Source organism: Octodon degus, unplaced genomic scaffold (assembly GCF_000260255.1).
Source record: "Octodon degus isolate 3935 unplaced genomic scaffold, OctDeg1.0 scaffold00176, whole genome shotgun sequence".
Lineage (NCBI taxonomy): Eukaryota > Metazoa > Chordata > Mammalia > Rodentia > Octodontidae > Octodon > Octodon degus.
The window spans coordinates 4,218,611-4,240,871 of record NW_004524752.1 but is presented as its reverse complement, the minus strand read 5'-3'; the positions used below and the strand labels follow the sequence as shown (position 1 = coordinate 4,240,871).

The 22,261-nt window shown below is 37.6% G+C and overlaps 1 protein-coding gene and 1 pseudogene across 1 annotated transcript in view; both read left to right on the top strand.

Moving 5' to 3' along the window:
- The first annotated feature begins 6 nt into the window (after positions 1 to 6).
- Positions 7 to 22,261, top strand: part of Ralgps2 (Ral GEF with PH domain and SH3 binding motif 2) — a 232,130-nt gene continuing 209,875 nt past the window's right edge. The window contains exon 1 of the mRNA XM_023703572.1: positions 7 to 278. The gene's annotated coding sequence lies outside the window, so the exon portion shown is untranslated. The remainder of the gene's footprint in view (positions 279 to 22,261) is intronic.
- The window catches only part of LOC101567036, a 42,245-nt pseudogene continuing 20,611 nt past the window's right edge, over positions 628 to 22,261 (top strand).

Below are 22,261 nucleotides of genomic sequence, written 5' to 3'. Positions count from 1 at the left end.
TCGCTTCGCTTCGCTTCGCCTCGCCTCGCCGTTCCGCGGGCCCGGGGCCCCAAGCTGCTCTCCTCGGCGCGGGAGGGGGCTGCCGAGCTCCGGCGGACCGAGGGGGGCGCCGGGGCCGCGCCCCCCTGTGGCGGCTCTTTCCGGGTGTAGGCGCCACCGGGGTGGCTGTCGGGGGACGCGGGGACCCCCAGAGTCCCCGCGCCTCGTTGTGCCCGCCCGGCTGGCGTAGGCTCCTGGCGTCCTCCGCGCGGGCCGGGCGACGCCGCAGTCTACCTCAGGTGAGCGGGAGCACGCACAGCCTGGCCAGGACCCGCCACATCGGCCACACCCCCTCCCCCGGCCGAGCGGCTGCGCCCCGAAGCCGCGGTCAGGGTGACCTGTTGCGGGGACGGCCCGCAGCCCGAGTCGTCGCCAGCCCTGGCTGCGGAGAGGCTGCGTGCTGCGCGCGGAGGACGCCGCCTGCGTTCGGCGGGCTCTGAGGCCAGGAGCTGGGCGTGCTGAAAAGAAGAGAGATTCCGGCGGTATCTGATCAAACACTTGCAAAGCTGCGAGGTCTGTCTGCAAATATCCGGAATTCCACTGCGGTTTTGGATTGGGGAAGCTCATAAACACTGTGCTTTGGAGGTGATGTGGGAGGCACGGGAGCCGCGACCAAGCAGCAAGGATCTGGAAGATAGCCTAACCTGTGCGGAGCAGAATTATCTCCCCCCCTCCACCTGTCCCCTTCGAAGCTCTTTTCCTGTGCTGTGTAGACGCAGGCCAGTTTCAGTGTACGTGGGCGTGTTTGGGAAGAAGCTGCAAGTTGATAGGCACTACCTTAGTACAGTACAAATATTAATTTGTTTGAGCTGGGAGGGATGAGGAAGAAAGGACACTGATGTTAGCTGTGGAGGAGGGGCAAGAAAGCACCAAATTTTTGTTAAGAAAGCGCCAGAAGGCAGTATCTAATAACCACTGTTTTTCTATAAAGTGGAAACACACAGGCAACAATTAATGCTTTATTTTGTAATTTTATGTGTTCTGGATTTTCCCCCACCCCTAACACTTTAGTTGCTGTAGAGAGCTTTGTTTTCCTACCAGTGCTTGAGTTGACTTTAAAATACTTAGCGTCAGATGGACTCTTTTTCAAATCTGTTTGAAGATGGCCATTACAATTTTGGGAAACTTTTCGATCCGTGCATGCAAAGTATTGTAGTGACATAGATCATAGCTTGCTAGCCATAAAACCTGTTCTACCCAGGTAATTATGCTTATATAGGCTGTAGAGTCATAAGTATCAGTGTGTTACTTTTACTGCTGAACATCTATCTTAGTAGAGACTTTAGAATTATAATGGAGGTTACAACCACACAATATTATTTTAACAAAACCTGTAAAGTTTGTAGTCGTGATGTGTATTATGCAGCTTCAGAGATTTTAAAAATAACTTCTTAGCCAGATCTATATCGCTCAGCCTCATTCCTTAGATACCATTTTGAGTAACTTAAAGTGAAATTATTTTAAAGTTAATTTTTAGAAAATTAAGCGTAATTTTTGTAATGGTAGGGTGTTTTGCCATTTCCAACTTTCATGCAATTAGTGAATTTGCAGTTTTAAACTTTTCTGGTCAGTACTGTGAAAATACTGTTCACTTTGCATAATTATTGCAGATTGTAACAGAAAATTAAAGATAGTGCTGAAAGACCAAGATTCCAGGATACTCCTCTGATGCTTTTTTAAAGTAAATACACCAAAATTTTAAGAGGAAAATGTAACTAAAAAACTAACTTTGTGAAGTCAGTACTCATGTGGCCATTTGTGTGAATTTAAATTCTTAGTGTATGCTTTTTTCATTTATTTTCTGATTACAGTTGAGAAAGTAATCGTGTGTAGTGAATGAAGACTATGTATAGAAATTATTCTGTTAGAGACACATAAGATTTGGTCTAGAGGAATAGGTGATACCTTGATTAATTCTGCCTGACCTTGGTGCTGGTCCCATCCCTCAGGTGTTGCGAAACAGGAGGGGAAAAAGATTTGTGCCCAGAAAGAGGGTAATGATAAGTGGGCAAATCTGTTAGTTTAAAAGTTTAAGGAGTATACTTTTAAATTTGCTAAAGAGTATTGCTTGTGTTTCCCTTCTGAAAATAAAGGGAATTATTATTACTTAGAGAACAAAAGCTTTAAGACACTTGTTTTAAAAATATACATGTTTATGCACGTTGGATATCTGGTTTCCAAGTATACCAAAGATAAATATTCTACCTGAAGTCAGTTTACTTGTGGTTAAACAGCTTTATTCTTTAGGTTTATATAGTTAAATGAAATGTTTGCTGAAAATACTGTGGTCATTTGCTTATAAGGGAGTTGAATTTTTTTTTTTTTTTTGAGTTTAAATTTTTAAAATCACTTTTTTTCTGAATGAACTGGTTCCCTATTCTTTCACAGACTTGCATAAGCTATATTGCTGAAATCATATTGCTTTCCAGTGCAATTAAAATATGACTGATGTTGGTGTGGTTCTTTGTAGATTTCAAGGCTTTTTACACATTCTTTATACTTAGTTTATTCTCATTGGCTGGGAATAAACTAAGTAATTAACATTGCCACTCTGTAGGTCTTGTCTATTTTAGCCCAGGAAACTAAGGTTTGGTGGTAGTAAGCACACTATGTAATTAAGCCATGTAGTGTGCTTACATGAGTGGAAAGGTTGGGGACTATGTCAACAACTGATGCTGTAGTTCAGCATTTAATACACTGCCATCTGCCTCTCCAGAAATTTCTAATTAACTTTTAAAACTTAAAGCAAGCTGGAAAGTGAAATTTAATTAATGAAAATTTTCTTTTTGTGAGTTAAATTTAAAGCCAGTTTTTCATCTAACAATATTATTTTCCTTTGCTTATATGGAGTAGCAGCAGGTAGTTTGGATTTAACTTTTTTTTTTGGCTGGCTCAGTCCACCCTGAAGGTGGGGCTGGCAGGGCCTGTCATGCCTGCTTGCCTAAGCAGGCGCTTTAGACCGCTGAGCTATCTCGCTGGCCCAGATTTAACTTTTTTGTTTTTTATGGTACTGCTCCATGCTTGTGCTAGGAAAGCAGTGTAGTGCTGAGCTAGGGAGTGTCTTGCTAAAATGCCCAAGGTAACCTCAAACTGCAGTCCTCCTGCCTGAGCCTTCAAAAAGCTGGGAATGTAGTGTCTTACCCACTTCGTTTACTTTCAGTGGTGGTTTTTGAGAATAAGATATGTGAGCGTATCTTTTGAATATGAGGTTTTCAGTTTGATATAGCTGTATTTGAAATGTAATTGTCACTTCCATTTCATATTGTAAGGTTTTATGTTTATTTTCAGCTTTCAATGGTTTGAAGCAACCTCAGTTTCAGTGAAATCCCTGGAAAGGGAGGTAAATGTATTTATTGCATTATCCTAAAATGTCAGCTATATATTGAATACAGTTGAGTAAGAGAATGAGGATTGGCTGTAATAAATTTTAGTATCTAAGGCTTAATCAGGAATCTTTTGAATATAATCGAATTTCTTTGATGTCTTGTAAGGAAAACTTCTAATGACATAATAGTAATAAAAGAATGTAATTAAAAATGTGTGAAAGCAATCTCATTTCAGCAACAGTAACTTATGAGTTCTGTGGAAGAACAATAGGGCACTGGTTTATTCAGAAAAAAAATGATTATTTAAAGAATTTAAACTGAAAAAAAATCAGCTCTCTTATAAACAAGTGACCAGAGATGTATTTAAAATGTGGAAAAAAAAAAGTTTGGATCTGTACAGTAGTGAAGATCAAGTAGTTTTTATATTTCTTAGGACATATTTATTCACTCATTCGCCCTGATAACTGACCATTATTTATGTGCAGGTGTTTTTCTGTCCTTTCTAGGAAGATAGCAATGAACAAAACAGTTATCTTTGTTTAAGAAAGAGAAACAGAGAAAGCTAGCTAGCCAAAGTCCTATCTCTCAGAAAGCTTAACTTTTGGAAAGGGATGCAAACAAAGTGTGCTGTAAGGTCAGATAACTCAATAGTGAGCAGAAAAGTAAAGGCAGAGAATGATGGGGATACCATGTAGGAAGAGGTCTTCAGAAAAAGCCTCTTCAAGAACAAAAGGAAGAAAATCTGTCCTCGGGGTAAAAAGTTTTAAAGTAACATAAGAGTATGATTTAAATTCAATGCAAAACTTCATTGTAAGCTCCACACAAATTCAAAGCAATATACCATTCTGCAGTTGATAGTGGTTTTCTGTAATAACACACATGAATTGCCAAACCTCTCAAACTAAGTCAGGTAAGCATTGCTCTGTCCTGATACATGGGGGAGAGGAAAGGATAAGCATGTACCGTATATCCTTCCACTAGCCCTAACTAAACACTAGCCCTTTCCTAAATGGTATCCCCATCACTCTCTGCCTTTATTTTTCTGCACAGTATTGAGTTATGTGACATGCACACTTTATTTGCATTCCTCTCTGAAGGTAAGCTTTCTGAGGGCAAGGACTTTGACTAGCTTGCTTTCTTTCTCTCTCTTTCTTAAAGATACTGTTTTGTTCATTGCTATCTTCCTAGAAAGGATAGAAAAATACCTGTACACAAATAATGGTCAACTATTGGGAGAATGAGTGAATAAATATGTCCTAAATCGTATAAAGACTACTTGTTCACTAGTGTGCAGGTATAAAGCTATACTACAAGAGATAGTGAAAACTCCTCATATCTTTATAAAAACTTTCCTGTAATCCCAGAACTGAGGAGGCTGAGGCAGGAGGTTTACTATGAGGCCAGCCTGAGCTACAACCAGGCTAGGCTTGACCTTCCAGTGATGCTCCTGCCTCTGCCTCCCGAGTGTTGGTACTATAAGAAAGTGCTGGGACTACATGCATGTGCCACTAGGCCAGGCCAATTTTAGATACAGCTTTATACTGTGCAAGATGAGTCTGCTGTAGGATTCTGTTGTGTCCTGAACTTTCTCTTAGAGTATAGTTATATCATGATTTAAATCAAAGTTCATTGGTTATATTATGATTTTTGTAAATGTGTTTACAGTTGTACCTTGAAGAATACATATTTCTTAAAAATTTGATACTTTTTTTTTTGTATTTTAGGGAAGAGTTTCCAGGGTGTTAAGGGTCTCATAGTGATCCGCCTGTTTACAGCTGCCCAAGAGTTGCCATTACAGGCTCCCAAGAGCTGCCATAACAGGTGCATGCCACCACACCCAGTCTCAATTGCCATCTCAGCGTGCCCCAGGAGTAGGGCTGGCACAGCATGCCCAGGGACTGAACCCTGGGCCCCTGGGCCTGCTTGCAGGTGCTTTAATCCACTGAGCTATTTGGCCGGCCTAAAACATTACTTTATAAATTGGACTTTTTCTACAAACTGTTTCAGTATCTATGTGATTCAAAGTTTTTTTTTTTTTTTTTTTTTTTTTAATTGAGAAACTCCTTAAGCTGTCTTGTGTTCCTGCTCAGATCTGTACTGTTGCTTCTCCCTTAAATTCTACAACTTTAGCTTGTGACTTCTCTTCATCCTGCTTCTGAGATTTCTCTTTTCCTTATTCCTCTGTTGGTGCATGCTCTGGAGTTATATCTTCTGCTCTTTTTATTCCTTTCTTTTGATGAGTTGCATCTTTTGGTAACCTTAGGAAAATAGTACATAGTACATAGGGTGAACTTTCTGAAATGTTATATTGCTGAAAATAGTTTTCTCTTTTACTCTTGACACTTGGTTGATAATTTATCTGAGCTAAATATAAAATTCCAAGATAAAAAGTTTTCCTTACAGTAAAAGGAATTGATTGCTCTATAATTTTCTAGCTTCAAGTAGCTGTTGAAAAGTCTTGATGCCAACTGGGTGTGTTGGCATGTGATAATCCCAGCACTTGGGAGGCTGAGGCAGGAGGATCACCATTAGTTCAAGGCCATTCTGGGCTACATAAGCAAGTTCAAGGCCAACCTGCACTACATAGTGAGGCCTCAAAAAAAAAAAAAAGTCTTGATGCCATTCAAAAGCTTCATCTTTTGTATGTGAGGTGGCTTTAAGATATTTTCTTTACCTTTAATGTACCTGATGTGCCCTGATTTTTATATGTATCTTCGTTTCTTATGTACAGAACTTAGTGGGTCTTAACAGTTTTTGCTAAAGGGTTAGATGATAAGAATGTTAGGATTGAGTGCAGTAGTCTCTGTTTACTATACTCAACTTGCTGTTGTCACATGAAAATAGCCCCTGATCTGGGTATAGATGGATTAGGTTTGTTTTACTAGGAATAGGCGTTACTGTAGAAATAGAAGAGAAGATAGAATATGTGGGACAGAGATATGATGACAGCAGTTGAGGAAGTTTTCATCTGAGTGTTTCTGTTTACTGTGTGTGAACCAAGGTCGTCCATTGAGAATAAGAGTGGGAGTATGTAAAAGGACTGAAACGAGAATATATAGTAGTTACCTACCAATGAGTGAAAAAGCAAATAGAATAAGGGGACATAGTGTGATTACCTGGCAGCATTGTGAGCTCATAGAGAGATGATTCTAAATTTTGTTATTGACTTTATTAGGCATTTATTATGTACCACTAAAATTTCATGGACTGTGTATTACTGCTGATTCATAGTAGATAAGATAACTTAAGCCTTTAATGGATAAGATTAAGAAACAATTTCTAGCCTTAGTTTTCTAAGTTTTTATAAACGTTTAAGTGGTTTTTTTCTGCATTCATCTGCTAGTGGGATGTATTACGTTATAGATTTTCATCTGCTGAAATAATCTCTGTATTCCTAAATTAAACACTGCTTAGCTGTGAAGCATCTTTTTTCCCCCACACTGCAGAATGTAATTTTTCAGTGTCATTTTTTTTGAAATTTACTTTGTTGTTGTTGGTGTCATGTTTTACTATTTGGCATTGAACTCAAAGCCTTTACATTGAGTTACAACCCTAACCCTTTCAAAAGTTTTAAACTTTTGGGAAAGAGTGTTGCTGAGTCATTAAATTGCTCGAGCTGGGTCTGAATTTTCAGTCCTCCTGCCTCAACCTCCTGGAGCGTTGGGATTATGGCTTTGAGCCACTAGGCTTGTGTATATTTTGACTTCAACCTTCCTTCAGCTTTATATAATAAGTTGTGAAACTTATTTTTTCCTGTTCTCTGAAATAATTTTATAATAAGAATTATGTGCTCCTGGTAGCAATTGAAGATACAATCTAAAAGGTTAAATAAATAAAATTTCTTGGTGTCTCAGTTACTCTTCTCTCATTGCTGGGACAAAAGCCCCACACTTAAAATGAAAGAAGGAAAGGTTTATTTGGCTCACAGTTCCTGGAGTTTTCAGTCCATACTCAGCTGGCTCCAGGGTAGACTGGCGCATGGCAGAGAGCAACCTTTCATGGTGGTGGCAAAGAGCAAAAGGGCAAAAGGGCAGGAGCAGGAGTAACAGTGGCTACAGAGAACAAGTCTATCTTATGTTGCATTCATGCATCAGCCCCAGGCTGCATGTAACACTCATACCCATAATCCCAGCCTTGGATCATGAATTAATCACAAACACTAGAAGTCCACCGCATGACTTCATGAGGCTTTGGGGGACAAATAGACACAAACAATAACATTAGGGCTGGGGGAATAGCTTAGTGGCAGAGGACTCGGTTCAATCCCCAGTATCACCTACAAAGTTTTAGAAGAAACTAGAAAAATACCTGCATGACCCTTTTGTAGGTGAGATTTTTAAAAAGGTAGATGCATAAAATACCAGCAAAATGAAGTTTGCTAAATTGTACCTCATTAGGAGCATCTACACTTGATCTTAGCCAAAAGGCTGAGAATTGACTATAAAGAGGATCTATTCATCGAAGAATATTATTAAGAGAACAGAAGAGCTGGGTGTGGGCACAGGCCTATTAAACCACCTACTCAGGAGGATCACAGATTTGACACCATTAGATAATTAGCCAGTTGTAGACCATCCCAATATTATAAAAAAAAATTAGAACAGAAAGACAACAAATTTGAGGTGTTTACAGTACTTGTACCTAACAAAGGACTAGTATTGAGACTATATTTCTAAAAATTTTCATGTCTGTTATAAAAAGGCAACCCAATTTTATTTTTTAAAAAATAGTTTATTTATGTGGTACAGTGTCTTGCTATGCACCTCAGACTCATAGTGATCCTCCTGTCTCAGCCTTCCCAGTGCTGAGATTACAGGTGTGCATCACCAGACCCAGTTTTGGTAGCCAGAATGGCACGCCCAGGATCCTGTGGGCCATAGCAGCATGTGGTACCAGGGATTGAATCTTGGTCCTTGTGCTTGCCAGGCGGGTGCTTAGATTGCTGAGCTATCTCCCCAGCACAGGCAACCCAAGTTTAAAATGAATAGGTGAAAGACTAGAGCAGGAATTTACAAAAAGAATTGTCCAGATGGCAAAGCTGCAAGAGTATTCATACATGGTTTTCAGAGATATGGAAATTAAAATTATAATGTAATAATATATGTACCTTCCAGAGTAGTATTAATGAAAAAGTCAGAAATTCAAAGTATTGACAAAAATGTAGAGTAGTTAGAACTCTTAGATATTTGCAATGGGTTTGAACATTGATATAGTGATTTAGCAAGATTCTTTAATAACATTTGCTAAAGCTCTGTATGTCTTCTGTGACCCAACAGGGTCACTTTGGGGCATACACCCAATAGAAACCAATAAATTCATGCATCACAATACATATACATTCGAAAAAAACATAGAGGTTCATCTTTCTGACTTGGGGATGGGCAGAGGATTCTTAGCTATGATACCAAAAGCCAGTAAATTAGATTTCATCAAAATTAAAACTTTTATGTTTCAGAGGACACGATCCAAAAAGTGAAAAGATAACCTACCAAATAGAAAATGTTTGCTCATCATATCTAACAAGAGACTTGTATTCAGAAATACAACTCCAGTAACTCAGTAAGAAAGGCAACCAACTTTAAAAGTGTGCATAGAGGGCCAGTGATATAGCTCAGTGGCACAGTGCCTGCCTGGCAAGCGTAAGGTCCTGAGTTTGATTGGTAGCTACCCCCCCCCAAAAAAAAAGTGTGCCTAGAGGCTCTGACTAGACATTTTTCCAGAGGAGATACACAAACAGGCAATAAACACATGAAAATTTGCTTGATGCTATTAGCTGTCAGGAAAATAAAATCAAAACTATAATGAGATATTCCTGTATACCACTAGGATGGCTCAAAAAGTGTAATAACAAGGCAAAGATGGTGGAAATTGGGACCCTCATGCACTGGTGGGAATGTAAAATGATGTAGCACCTTTGGAATATGGTGTGGCACTTCTACAGATGGTTGAATATGGAGTTCCATATAATCTAGTTCATCCCTTGGATAATTCTCTAAAGAGAAATGAAAGTATGTCCCTACTTTTGAAAACTTAAAGGTTTATAGTAGCATTCATCATAACCAGAATGCAGAACCACCCAAATGTCCAACTGATACAAGGACAAATAAAATAAGGAATATTTGTATAATGAAATATTATTCAGCCATCATAAAGAGTGAAATAGTGATAAGCTACTCAAAAGAGGGCCATATATTTCATGATTCTGGTCATACAAAACTCCCAGAATAAGAAAATCTATTGAGACAGAAAATGGATAAGTAGCAGTTCAAGGCTAAAGTAGGGGTGGTGAAATAATAGCTAAATGGCATGGAATTTCTTTTAGAAATTATTAAAATATTCTGATGTTTACTGTGGTGATACTTGAACATAGGGTCTGGCCTTGAACACACCATCCTCCTGACTCAGGCTTCCAAGTGTTTGGATTAGAAGAGTGCACCACTGTGCTCAGCTGAGGGTGTGTGTGGGTGAGTGTGACAGACAGACACACACAAAGAGACAGACAGAGACTGAGACTGACTGAGACTCCCTTTGAGACAGTGTCTTGCTATGCAGTTTAGGCTGACCTTGAATGCACTACGTAGCCCAGGCTGGCCTTGAACTCACAGCAATACTCGTGCTTCCACCTCTTGAATTCTGTGATTACAAGTTTGTGCCACCACATCTGCCTGAGTTTTATGCTTTAAGTGGGCAAATTGTACAATACATGAATTAGATCTCATAAAATTAAGAGGGAATAATAATTATCAGTTTGATAACATTGCACCATATCTGGGAAAAACAAGATGCAGAGTACTATGTAAAATATAGTATTCTGTTTTTTGATGAAGCAAGCAACAGCAAAAGCTGTATTAATGGACATACAAAATGTGGTATGACCATACAAAAATTGTGTGTGTATGTGTGTAAGTGATCTTATGATAATGGAAAAATGTCACACATGTTTGTTATCTTAATCAAGGTGAAAAGGGAAAAAAAGGAAGAACATTACAAAAGACATGGTTGATTAAAAAAAGAATAGCATGTCCAGTCATCTTCATAAACATAAGAGATTGGTTCTGAGGCTCCCATAGATACCAGAATCTAAGGGTGCTCGAGTCCCTTGCATACAATGGCATGTATTTACATATAGCCTATGTACATCCTTTTGTGTGCTTTAAATCATCTCTAGATTACTTATAGTACACAATAAATGCTAGGTAAATGTTATACTGTATTGTTTAGGGAATAATGGCAAGAAAAGAGTTTGTGCTTGTTGATGCACAATGATCATAGGCTAAAAACTCCGTCGTACAAAAATCCAACTATAACACATTGCTGAAACAAGCTGAGGAGCTGAGAAATGGCAGGAGGCTACGGCAGAATGTGTCATTATTTGCATGAATTCATTGCAGTACTCTGTGTTGCAAATGAAGATTTTGGTTTTTGAAACTTCCCAGATTTTTCAAATATTTTTAGTCTGCAGGTCTGCAGACATGGTGGATCAACTGTATAACAACTCTTGTTTATGTAAAATTTAGATGTTACAATGAAAATGTTAACAGTAGTTGTATGTATTGTCAGATAGCAGATTTCTTTTATGTATTTCTCTGATTGTCTGATCTTTTTATAAACAAAAACATCTAAAACTAAACTGAGGCAATAGAAGTAAGTTTTGAAAATTTAAACAAATCAGGCATGCATAATACAGTGTTGTTCAAAAACAGCTTCATTACCATTAGTTAGAAACAATCCAAATGTCTAATCAGCAAAAATAGATAACTTATGGTAGAGTGTTACTGTGGAACACTATAAAATGCACTCCAGCTGTACTTAGCAGACAGGTGAGTATCACAGACAAAATGTTGAGCAAAAGAAAGAGAGACAGAAAGAGTACATACTATGACTCCATTTATCTAGGACTCAAGAGGTCAAATGTGTGATAGAAATGAGGATAGTGTTTAGGGGTTGCAGCTAAAGAGATAGGAGCAAGAAGGGCCTTCTAAAAGAGTTTTGTCTTCTTTGGTTGATGCTTATTTGGTTATCTACCTAGTAGAAATTTGTGGAATTGTGTAGTTTAGATATATACATTTGGTGGTTTGTGTGCATGTCTTAATAAAACAAGCTGGAGAAAAAGTACTCACATGTTGAAGTCTTTGATGTTGCATTCAAAGATAATTTCTTTTTAGCATCAGTTAGTGACTGTATTGTGTCATATTGCTTGTATGTGTCATAATTTAAGCAACCTTTTTGGACTTTCAGGTTGTTTCAAACTTTTATAATAGTGGTACAACTAATCTTTGTTTACAGGTCTTTCTGTACTTTTTTAAAATAATCTTTTGAACTCCTAAAAAGGAAGGTACAAGTGTAGAGGTTAAGTACATGTATGTACTTCCTTAAAGTGTATGTTTGTTTCTCTCTATACTTTAATATATGTGATATATTCGTTTGTTATGTAACAAATGTTCAGTAGTGTTTGATTTGCATTTCTTTATAATTCAGAGGCTGAGAATATAGTTCAATGTTAGAGCACTTGGATAATTCCTACTACTGCCCCTACCCAAAGAATGATTTTTGCTTTTTATAGAGGGGACAAATGTATTTTATTTTATATTTTTCTTTTCAAAAATACTTGTTTTAAAGAGAATAAAAACATTAAAAATGATACAGATTCTCAAAAGATGACAGGAAATCAACAGTGGTAGATATATTGCATATTGTTATTTTTTAAGAAGTTGTTCAGGTTAGTGGATATAGGCATACAAAATTGATCAAAACATTAAGCATTAACTGTTCTTTTCAACAAACCAACAGAAATTAGTACAATTATCTTGGCGGTCTTGTGTTTATTTTTTTTTATTTTATTCTTGACTAATACTTTTAAGCACACATGTTAATGCTGTTTAGTGCTGCTTATTGTGTTGTTTCAGTATATGTATACAACTTAAAGTGGTCAAATTCAGCCTCCCACTACCTACCATCCACCACTTCCAACCTGTAACAATCACTGTTCTATATGCAGTTGACTTGGTTTTTGTTTGTTGTAATTTTTACCTGTGAGAGTGAATATGTGGTTCTTTCCTTTCTGTGTTTGGCTGAGGTCAGGCAACGCAGTGTGCTTTAGTCTATCCATTTTCCCGAAAATGGCTGAATTTCATTCTTTTTGACTGAACAGTATTCCATGGTGTGTGTGTGTGTGTGTGTGTGTGTGTGTGTGTGTGTTTCACATTTTATCTTTTTATTCATTGATGGGTACCTAGGTGAATTTTGTATCTTAGCTATAATGAATAATGAGGCAATAAATGTGGGCATGCAGCGTTCGTATGTCTTTGATATAGTGATTTTGTTTCTTTTGCATATATACCTGGAAGTGGTGTATACTTCTTGGCTGTTTATAACTCTTCTTTGGAGAAGTGTCTATTTATATCATTTGCCCATTTGAAGTTTTTTTGTTTGTTTGTTTGTTTGTTTTTGTTGTTGTTGTTTTTTTCTTTTTGAGATCCTTAGTAAGCTTCTTTTCTTAGATAAATGGTAGTACATATTTTCTCCCACTCTGTAGCTTGTCTCTTCACTCTAGAATTGTTTCTTTTTCTGCTTTTAGGGTTTTGTTTTTTGTTTTTTCTTTTGGAAACAGAGTCTCAGTATGTAGTTCAGGCTTGCCTTGAACTCACTTTGTGGTCTTGGACCAGGCTGGTCTTGAACTTGGCAGTGATTCTCCTGCCTCAACTTCCTGAGTACTGGGATTACAGGTATGTGCCTCCACGCCCGGCTCCGCTTTTAGGTTTGATGGTAATCTTATTTGTCAAATGTTGCTTTTGGGTTCATTGCCTATACTAGTTGTTATAGCTTGCATCTAGATATGCCCCCAAAGTCTCATGTGGTCATAAGTAGAGTTTTGAAGGTGGCTAGACTTGGTGGAGACCCCAGCAGTTGCAGAAACCACAAACATAAATCATCCAGGGACAGCTACAAGGAGTGAGTAAAGCCAACCCAATAGCAAAGCCTTGGGAGCTACAACCACCAGAAGTGCCATAGAGGCAAAGCTACCCAAGCCCTTTGGAAGTCACATCTTGCCATATACTGCCTTGGATGTTTGACTTGAACTATGGGATTTAATGTTTGCCTGCTGGATTTTGGACTTGCTTTGGTCCCATTCTTTTCTGATCCCCTATTTGGAATGGTAGTGTTTATCTCATACATTGTATGTTAAGTGTTTAACTGTTCATTTGTATAGGGGGCTTGCATCTTAAAGAGTTTGCCTTAAATCTCAGAGGAGAGTTGAGACTTGGACTTTTCAGCAATGCCGAAGCTTTATGCCTTTGCTTAATAAAGGGATGTGCTGCATGAGTCATTGGGGGCTCAGGGGCAGAATTTTACAGCTTGTATCTAGATGTCCCTCAACCTGTCAAAGGTGGGGAGTTTTGAAGGTGGCTGGATTAGGATGCGTAAATGTGGGCTAAGGGTGATGTTGGGATTAAAAGTGCCCCACCCTGGGCAGAGGTGGTGTTACTCAATAAGCTTGCAGCCCGGATGGACTATAAAAGGGGCAGAAAGAAAGCAGGTTGCTGCCCTTGCTGCCTCCTTGCCTGCTTGCCATGGACTGTTGTTTGTGATGCCCCTACCTTGGAGCCAGGCAATTATGGTCTGAAACCTCTACAAACTGAGCTTTTCCTCCTCTAACTTGCAGGTGTTGGCTGTTTTGTCTCAGCAACGAGAAGAGTAAGACACTACCGTGTTGAAATGTTTTGCTTATGTTTTCTTGTAGTTTCAGATCCCACATGTAAGTCTTTGGTCTATTTTGAATTGCATTTCAGTCTTGTACATGTTAATATATCCAGTTTTTCCAACATCCCTTATTGAAGGCTCTTTTTGTCCAATGTAGATTTGCTGTGTTTTTCAAGAATCAGTTGGCTGTAGAACCATGAGTTTATTTCTGGGATCATTGTTCTGTTCCATTGCTCTGTTGTTTATGGTGTCATGCTGTTTTGGTTACTATGGCTCTGAAGTATTCATTAAATGAAATCAGATATGGTGATGGCAGTAGCTCTGTTCTTTTTGCATGATTGCTTTGGCAATTCAGGGACTTTTCTACATGAATTTTATGATTGTTTAATTCTTTAAAGAATATCAGTGCTATTTTGATAGAGATTACATTGAACCTGTAAATCACTTAGCGTAGTGTGGACATTTTAGCAATACTGATGCTTCCAATCCATGAACATGGTAGAGGGGTGTGTGTGTGTGTGTGTGTGTGTGTGTGTTGCTCTCACCTCTGTTTTGAAACTTTTATTCCAGAGGTCTTTTACTTCCCTAAGTTTATTTCCAGATACTTTATTTTTGTAGCTATTGGAAATGTTACTACTTTCATAAGTTTTTTCTCAGCGGTCTGATTTTTAGTATGTAAAAATGCTACCAATTTTTGTAGTTTTGTATCACTTAATAAAATTTTGTTTTGTTTTTTGAGACAGAAGTCTCCCTGTGTAGCTCAGGATGGCCTCACAATCTCACGATCCTCCTGCCTTAGCCTCCTGAGTGCTAGGATTATAGGTGTACACCACCACACCTGTCTTCAAAGTCTTTTATTTTTATTCTTTAATGTTAAAGAGAAAAAAGATAAACATAATGAAACTGAGTTTCAAACCATGTTAGTAGGACAGTTATACTATTTGATACATTGCATATTATTGTATTGGTAGTAGTTATTCAGAGAGTAAGATATAGGCATGATATCTTATCCAAACAGTATTAGCACAAAACTTCCTTTTCTTTCTTTTCTTCTGTATTGAGGACAGGGTCTACAGGGTCTCACTATGTAGATCAGACTAATAAGGATTCTCCTGATTTCAGCCTCCCCTTTCTCCCAATTTCTTCCGAGAAGAATTAAAAACATCGTATACTACAGCAATGTATGTGCACTGTTGTTTATATCAGCACAATTAGCTAAATCCTGGAAACAACCCAAATGCCCATCAACTGAAGAAGGGATAGAAAAGATGATTTTTTTATACAATAGAGGACCATTCAGTCGTAAAAAGGACACACTGGAGACTTACAGGTAAATGGGTATAACTTGAGACATTACTGTATAAGTACTGCACGCTAACCGATTGCGCCGCTGGAACATTTGAGACATTATTCATAAGTGAAATAAATCAGAGCTATATTTGTAAACATCATATTGTCTGATATGTATTACATTTATTGACTGATGTATGTTGAACTTTGTGTATGTGTCTACATATGCATGCGTGTGCACGTGTGTGTGTGTGTGCAAGGGATCAAATTCAGGACCTTGCACTTGCCAGGCAGGCACTTACGCTGCTGAGCTATCTACCCACCCCTGATGTATGTTGAACTTTGTATCCCTGGAATAAAATCCATCTTGATCATGGTAGTAATTTTCATTTTTAAACATTTTCAGGAAAACTATTATATTTTCTTGTTTGATTATTAGTGCTACTTTCTCCTACTCTCTTTAAACATTCTTTACCCATTTTCTTTTTGCTTAATCATTGAAGACTTTTGATAAAATATGTGTGCACAGATATATGTATATATGTATATTATCTAAGAACTAATACACTTAACCCCAAATTTATGTAACCACTAATGTAGTTAAACACCCTGCTTTTCACATAAATATGTGAGAATGGTTTATGAGTTAAAATATTAGTTCTTTTTTACTTGTTTCATATAATTATCCCTATTTTATTCTCTCTTTTTTTGTATTTAATGCAGGGTCCTCAGGGTCTCACTGTGCAGATCAGACTTGTAGTGATTCTCCTGTTTTCAGCCTTGCAAGCGCTGGGATTACAGGCTTGTGCCACTATGCCCAGTCTCAGTGGCAGTCTCAGCATGCTCCAGGGGCGGGATTGGCATGGCCTATTTTATCTTTTGTCATTTAATTTACTACATATTATCCATGTTTTCAAGTGTAAGTTATACTTTTTTTCTCTTTGTTTTGTAGGCTGGCCTCAGTTTATGATATACCCCGAGCTTGCCTTGAACTTGGAGCAGTCCTCCTCCCTCACCTTCCTGAGTACTTGGATTAGGTACTGGGATTACAGTTGTATGCTACCATTGCTGGCATTATAAGCTGCACTATTCCTTTTTTTTTTTTTTTTTTTTTGGCAGAACCAGGGATTGAACTCAGATCCTTGTGCTTGCTCCTTGTGCTTGCCAGGCAAGTGCTTATTCCATTGAGCCATTTCCCAACCCCCGATTTTTAAAAACTTTTTTCCAGTGTACTCTACCACTGAGCTCCATTCCAGCCTTTTTTATTTTTTATTTTGGGATGGGATCTTGCTAAATTGCCCAGGCTAAATTCAAATTTGCAGTCCTTCTGCCTCAGCTTCTCAGAGTGCTGAGATTATAGGCATGACCACCATGCCCAACTGTTACTTTATTATTTTATGTATATCTAAGAATAAAAATATAACACTTGATTTTAAGAGGCATTCTGACTTTCAAGATATGAAAAGATGAGACAGTGTTTATGTTGGAAATTGATAAAGCCCCACCCTCTGGGCACGCTGAGCCCATGATGAAGTCCAGGTGTGGTGGTACACGTCTGTAATCCCAGTGCTGGGGAGGCTGAAAACAGGAGGATCACTAGAAATCACTGCATAGTAAGGCCCTGTACCAAATACGTACATTTAAAAAAAATTAGTGAAACAAGTTTTATTGTCTTACATTTTCATTAGTCAGATTTATCAGTCTCCCTTTTTCCCATGCTAGTATCAGAATTTCTCTGTCAAAATATACTAAAAGATCTAGCAGTACTGTAATTTTTCAGGACTGAAGTGTTTTTTCATCTTTCTTATTTTAACGTAAGATCTAATCTTCATATTTTAATATAAATTTTTAACTAAAATTGAATGAAAGTGATGTAGTGAACTTTTAATAAGGAACAGTATGCTCAGATGTGCATGCTAGAGAAGCATTAATATGGCTGTGGATTTTAGCTGGGTGTCATCTGAAAACTACTAGATGTATTTTCTAATAACATACAATATACTGATGTCAATCTGAAATTTGAATTAAAAGAAATATAAATGTCTAAACTCTCTTGTGTTGCCTGAAATTTCTGATAAACTTCTGAGTGTACTTAGAATCAAGTAAATTACTAAGTTAAATTTTATAACGTTGAGGTGTGTGTGTGTGAGACTGGGAATGGGACCCAGCGGCTTGGTTGTGCTAGGGAAGCGTTCTCATCACTAGTTAGTCACACCGCTAGTTCCAACTTCCTTTATGTAAAATGGGCATAATAGTACTTTCACTTTAAAAGCATTGTAAGGATAAGTAAAGGGGTGTAAGTAAAATGCTTAGCTGAGGAATTCTTTATTCCTTCTCTTTGAAGATTTTTGAAGATCAAATGTAATCACAGCCCTGCTTCTTCTTTCTGAGGTTACTCTAGATCTCTAGGGTTACCAGAGTAAATTATTTGTTAGGTCACTTCCAGCCTGATTTAGATTCCCAGCAGTTAACTAGAACTTTTCTGGACTTCAGACTTAGCTTGCATCATAATGTGTGTGTGTGTGTGTGTGTGTGTGTGTGTGTGTGTTTTGTGTGTGTGTGCGCGTGTGTGTGTACTACTGTATATTGCTGAAACCTTTGAAAGACCATTTAGGGGTATGTAGGGGGTGGATGAGTATGTAGCTTAGGTTTTATTGATACAGCTTTTGTCCTATAAGTTGTCATTAGGATAACTTCTGGTTTTCTCTTACAGTTTTGATTTGCTGATATATTTTTCTAAGTTTGTGAGATTTAGACTATCTCTTAAAGTGAGGAGCAGGAGTTAAGTGTTCTTTAAAAAAAAACAAAACTCTTAAGGCTCTTAGAGATATGATATAGTAGCTTTTAAAAAAATTTTTCCGTGAGCATGGCACTTGAGAATGTTATCATAGACATATCCTTCACATCTTCATGAAAGACCAAAACGTTGTATGGGAAGACAGTGTGTAGTAAGACAGTGTGTAATTGTGTATGAGGTGGAAGAGCATCAGCACTTTGCAGGAGGTGGCTCATTGGAGCCAAGAGTGGTCCTTAGGGTCCTTACATGTTTTATCTAGGTGGGAAAAAACATTCTAAGTATAACAAAACAACATGACTGAGAATGCGACAAGTTAGTCTTTTTGGCATGCTCGGGATGAAGGGCTTATTTGGGCTGAGGTGGAAAATGCAGTCATATTTAGTAGGGTGAGACAAGATTATTCAGCCCTTCAAAATGAGGCAGAGATAAATGCTAGGGGGGACTTTTTTTTTTTGAACTGGGGATTGAACTCAGGCCCTTGCGTTTGCCAGGCAGGCGCTTATTCTACTGAGCCATCTCCCCGGCAATGATGAATGCTAAAATAATAGTACACACTGCTGACTTCTGACTACTTAGTTTTTTGTTCTGTTTTCTTTCTTTTTTGAGGTGAAGGTTTATAAATTAAAATTGGAAAAATTCAAACTGTTTAGAACTGTCTTTCTTTAAAATAAAAAAGACTTCTAGTAGCATTAGTAAATTTTATGTTGACTTTTCCCTTTCAGTTCCTCTTAGTCCTAGTTAATTATATAGCAGAAAAGTGCTAAAAGCTTTTATGTTGCCATTAAGAGGACCAGAAGGCAAATGGCAGAATTCATTTGCCAAAGATCTTTTAATAGATATCATTGGATGTTTGAATTCTGACTCTGACCAGCTGTAGGAGAGGGGGCAAGTTGTTTAACTTATGTCTCATTTTTTATTGGTAAATTGAGCATCCTAATTATATCTTCATAGACGAGATGAGGGCAGAGAATGACACCTACACAGCTTTTAACATGCTCCACACATCACAAATGTTCAGTAAATAGCTGTGTATCTATCTATAGTGCTATTTGTGGTAATTTAAGTGTTTTGTTTATAGTGAAAAGATAAATTCTTAACTAGAGTTCATCTGCTTACAGATTTGATCAGTGTATTCCTACATGTGGGCAAGGTAAACAGTAGTATATGACATCAAAAAGATGGTCTTATAAAATATAAATAATAGTACCTGCTGTTCGAGTGTTTAATAGATGCTTGGTGGTGTTCTGAGTGCTTTATTTGCATTAACTGATGGATGTTTGTGATGACATGGTGAAGTAAGTACCAGTGCCTTCATTTTAAAGAGGAAGAAATAGGCACAGGGAGATTAATCAAGTACCCCATGTTCGTATACATAAGTGACAGATTCTCTAGTTCTAGAGTTTCAGTTAACATTTAATTCCCTCCACCCCTTTTCTTGGCATTTTGAGACAGGGTTTCACTATGAAGTTCATGTTGGCTTTGAACTCCCTTTGTAACCCTCAAACAGCAATCCTCTGCCTTATGTTATCCCCTCCCCCTCTTTCTCTTTTTTTGGGGGGTGGGTGGGTAGGGAACAGTCTTGCTTTGCAGCCTGGACTGGGCTGAGACTCTCAGCAGTCCCCCTGCTGCAACTTCTGAAGTGCTGGTATTATAGGCTTCATTTTATTTTATTTATTTTTTTATTATAGTACTGGGAGTTGAACTCAGGGCCTTTATACTGTGTTACATCCCCAGGTCTTTATTTGAAACAGGGTCTTACTGAGTTGCCCAGGCTAGGTCAGACTTGTGCGACGCCTGCCTCTGCTTCCCTAGTGCCAAGATTAGCAGGTGTGTGTCACCATCCAGGTTACTTAATTTCTTAAGTGGTAAATAACCAAGTAGACTGAATGAAAGTGAACATACTGTACTACGTATCAGAATTTATGGGATGCCACTCTAACACACTTAGTGGAAAGAATTTATATACCTAAATTCCAGTATTGGAAAAAGATTTCAAATCAGTCATTTTTATTTCCACTTTAAGTTATTGAAAGAGCAAATTAAGCCAAAGTTAATTGCAAGGATGGAAATAATAAATATCAATATGAAAATAACAGTATTTCTGTTTTCTGTTCATTAGATAAAATCAGTGAGACCAAAAGCTGCTTTTGAGTGGTGGAAGGGGGAGATAAATAAAATTGACAAAGCTCTAGACCAGACTGATTGATACAGGGAATAACAGAAGTGACATCACCACAGAGTCTGCAGATAGTGAGAGGATATCAGGGGAATATTACAAACAACTTTATGCCTATAAATTTTTCAATAGAGATGGGGCATTTTCTTTGAAAGAACATATATAACAAGTTTCAAGAAGAAATAGATGATCTAAATAATTTAGTATCTCTTACAGACATTGAAATTGTGATTAAAATACTTCTAAGCAACAAAAAATAAAAAGATTTCGGGCCTAGTTAATTGTATGAATAAGTTCTGCTGAGCATTTGAGGAAAAAGTAATACTGTTTCTATACAAACATTTCCAGAAAATTAGAGAACTCTGTCTAACATACTTTCTTAGGCCAGCTCTAAGCTTATACTCAGACATTATGAGATTACACAGAAATACTGCACATGAACATAAATGCAAAAATTCTAAAGATGTTTTAGTGAATTGAATACAGTATTTATAGAAAAGATAATTTATCATGACCAATTGAGGTTTATTTCAGGGATGTAAAGTTGATTTAAACACTTAAAAGACACTCACGGTCATTCATTGTATTAGTCAAAAAAAAAAAAAAAAAAAGTCATTGTCTCAGTAAATGTAACAAACCACATTTGACAGTCTAGCCTTTGTTCCAGATACTGACTGAGCAAAATAGTATTGCAGGCATAAAGCAATGTTGTCTTATGTTTTGGTTAGTTGACAAAGATACCATGACCAAAATGGGCATAGTGATACACACCTGTAATCCCAGCTATTCAGGAGGCTGATACAAGAGGACTACCAACCTGGACAACGTAGCAAGACCCTGTGATAATGTATAAAGCACTGGGGATGTATCTTAGTGGTTACCTAGCATGTGTGAGGCTGGCTACCTGTGCATGTACACACACAAAGAACTCATTTGGAGCCTTGTAGCTTCTGGATACTTGGCTTTTAGCATCACTGACATGTAATGTATATAGGTACTGTCAAATGTCCTCCAATACATAGCAAAATCTTCCTTAATAAAGAATTAACCCTGCAGTGCTGCCTCACCCCTGGGGTGCACTGAGACTGGGCCTAGTGGCACTTGCCTGTAATCCCAGATAATTATACATAATTCTCTGACCTAGTATAATGGAAGCCATCAGGAGAACTACATCGCAGTCAGTTGGCCTATGGTTTAATTTTTGTTTTTGAAGTAGCAGCTATTTGAAGTCTGAAATTTAGATTTAAGATTGACTAAATTGACTAACTAAAAAGAAAAACTGCCTAGCCAAATGGGTTTTTGTTCTGGCCAATGTTCTATAAACAGGTCAATACCTTGGTTCTTTGCTTAGATATTTTCAGCATTTTTATATTATGACACTTGGAGCTTAATAGTTTATGTTTTCATTTGACTACTCTTATTTTTATTTAATTTACCTTAATTTTAATTTTTTTCTTTTTTACCAAAATGGGAGGATCACTATGAGTCTAATCTGTATAGTGAGACCCTGTAGACTTTGGACTAAAATACAAAAAAAAAAAAAAGAAAAAAAGAAACAGTTCCAGCATAAATGTCAGTAGTACCACGGTTGATAAAATCTGAGTGAGAATATCTCCATATCATTGGTATTCCATTATTGCACATTCTTGTGTTGAGTCTGTTACTTTTAAAACAAGTTGCTGAACAAAAACCATGGCAGGAAATTGTGTTTTAGGTCTCTGGGAATGTGTGGATGATATGTTTATGAGACCCTGATTCATAGAATTAATTATTTTTATCCAGCCACCTAGAATTGTTTGAATATATTGTAGTACAGGTATTTCTTTTCATATCTTTTTAAAGTGTTGAAGCACCATTATCTCCATATACATAATTCTCTGCCCTAGTATAATGGAGGCCATCAGGAGAACTACATCGCAGTCAGTTGACCTA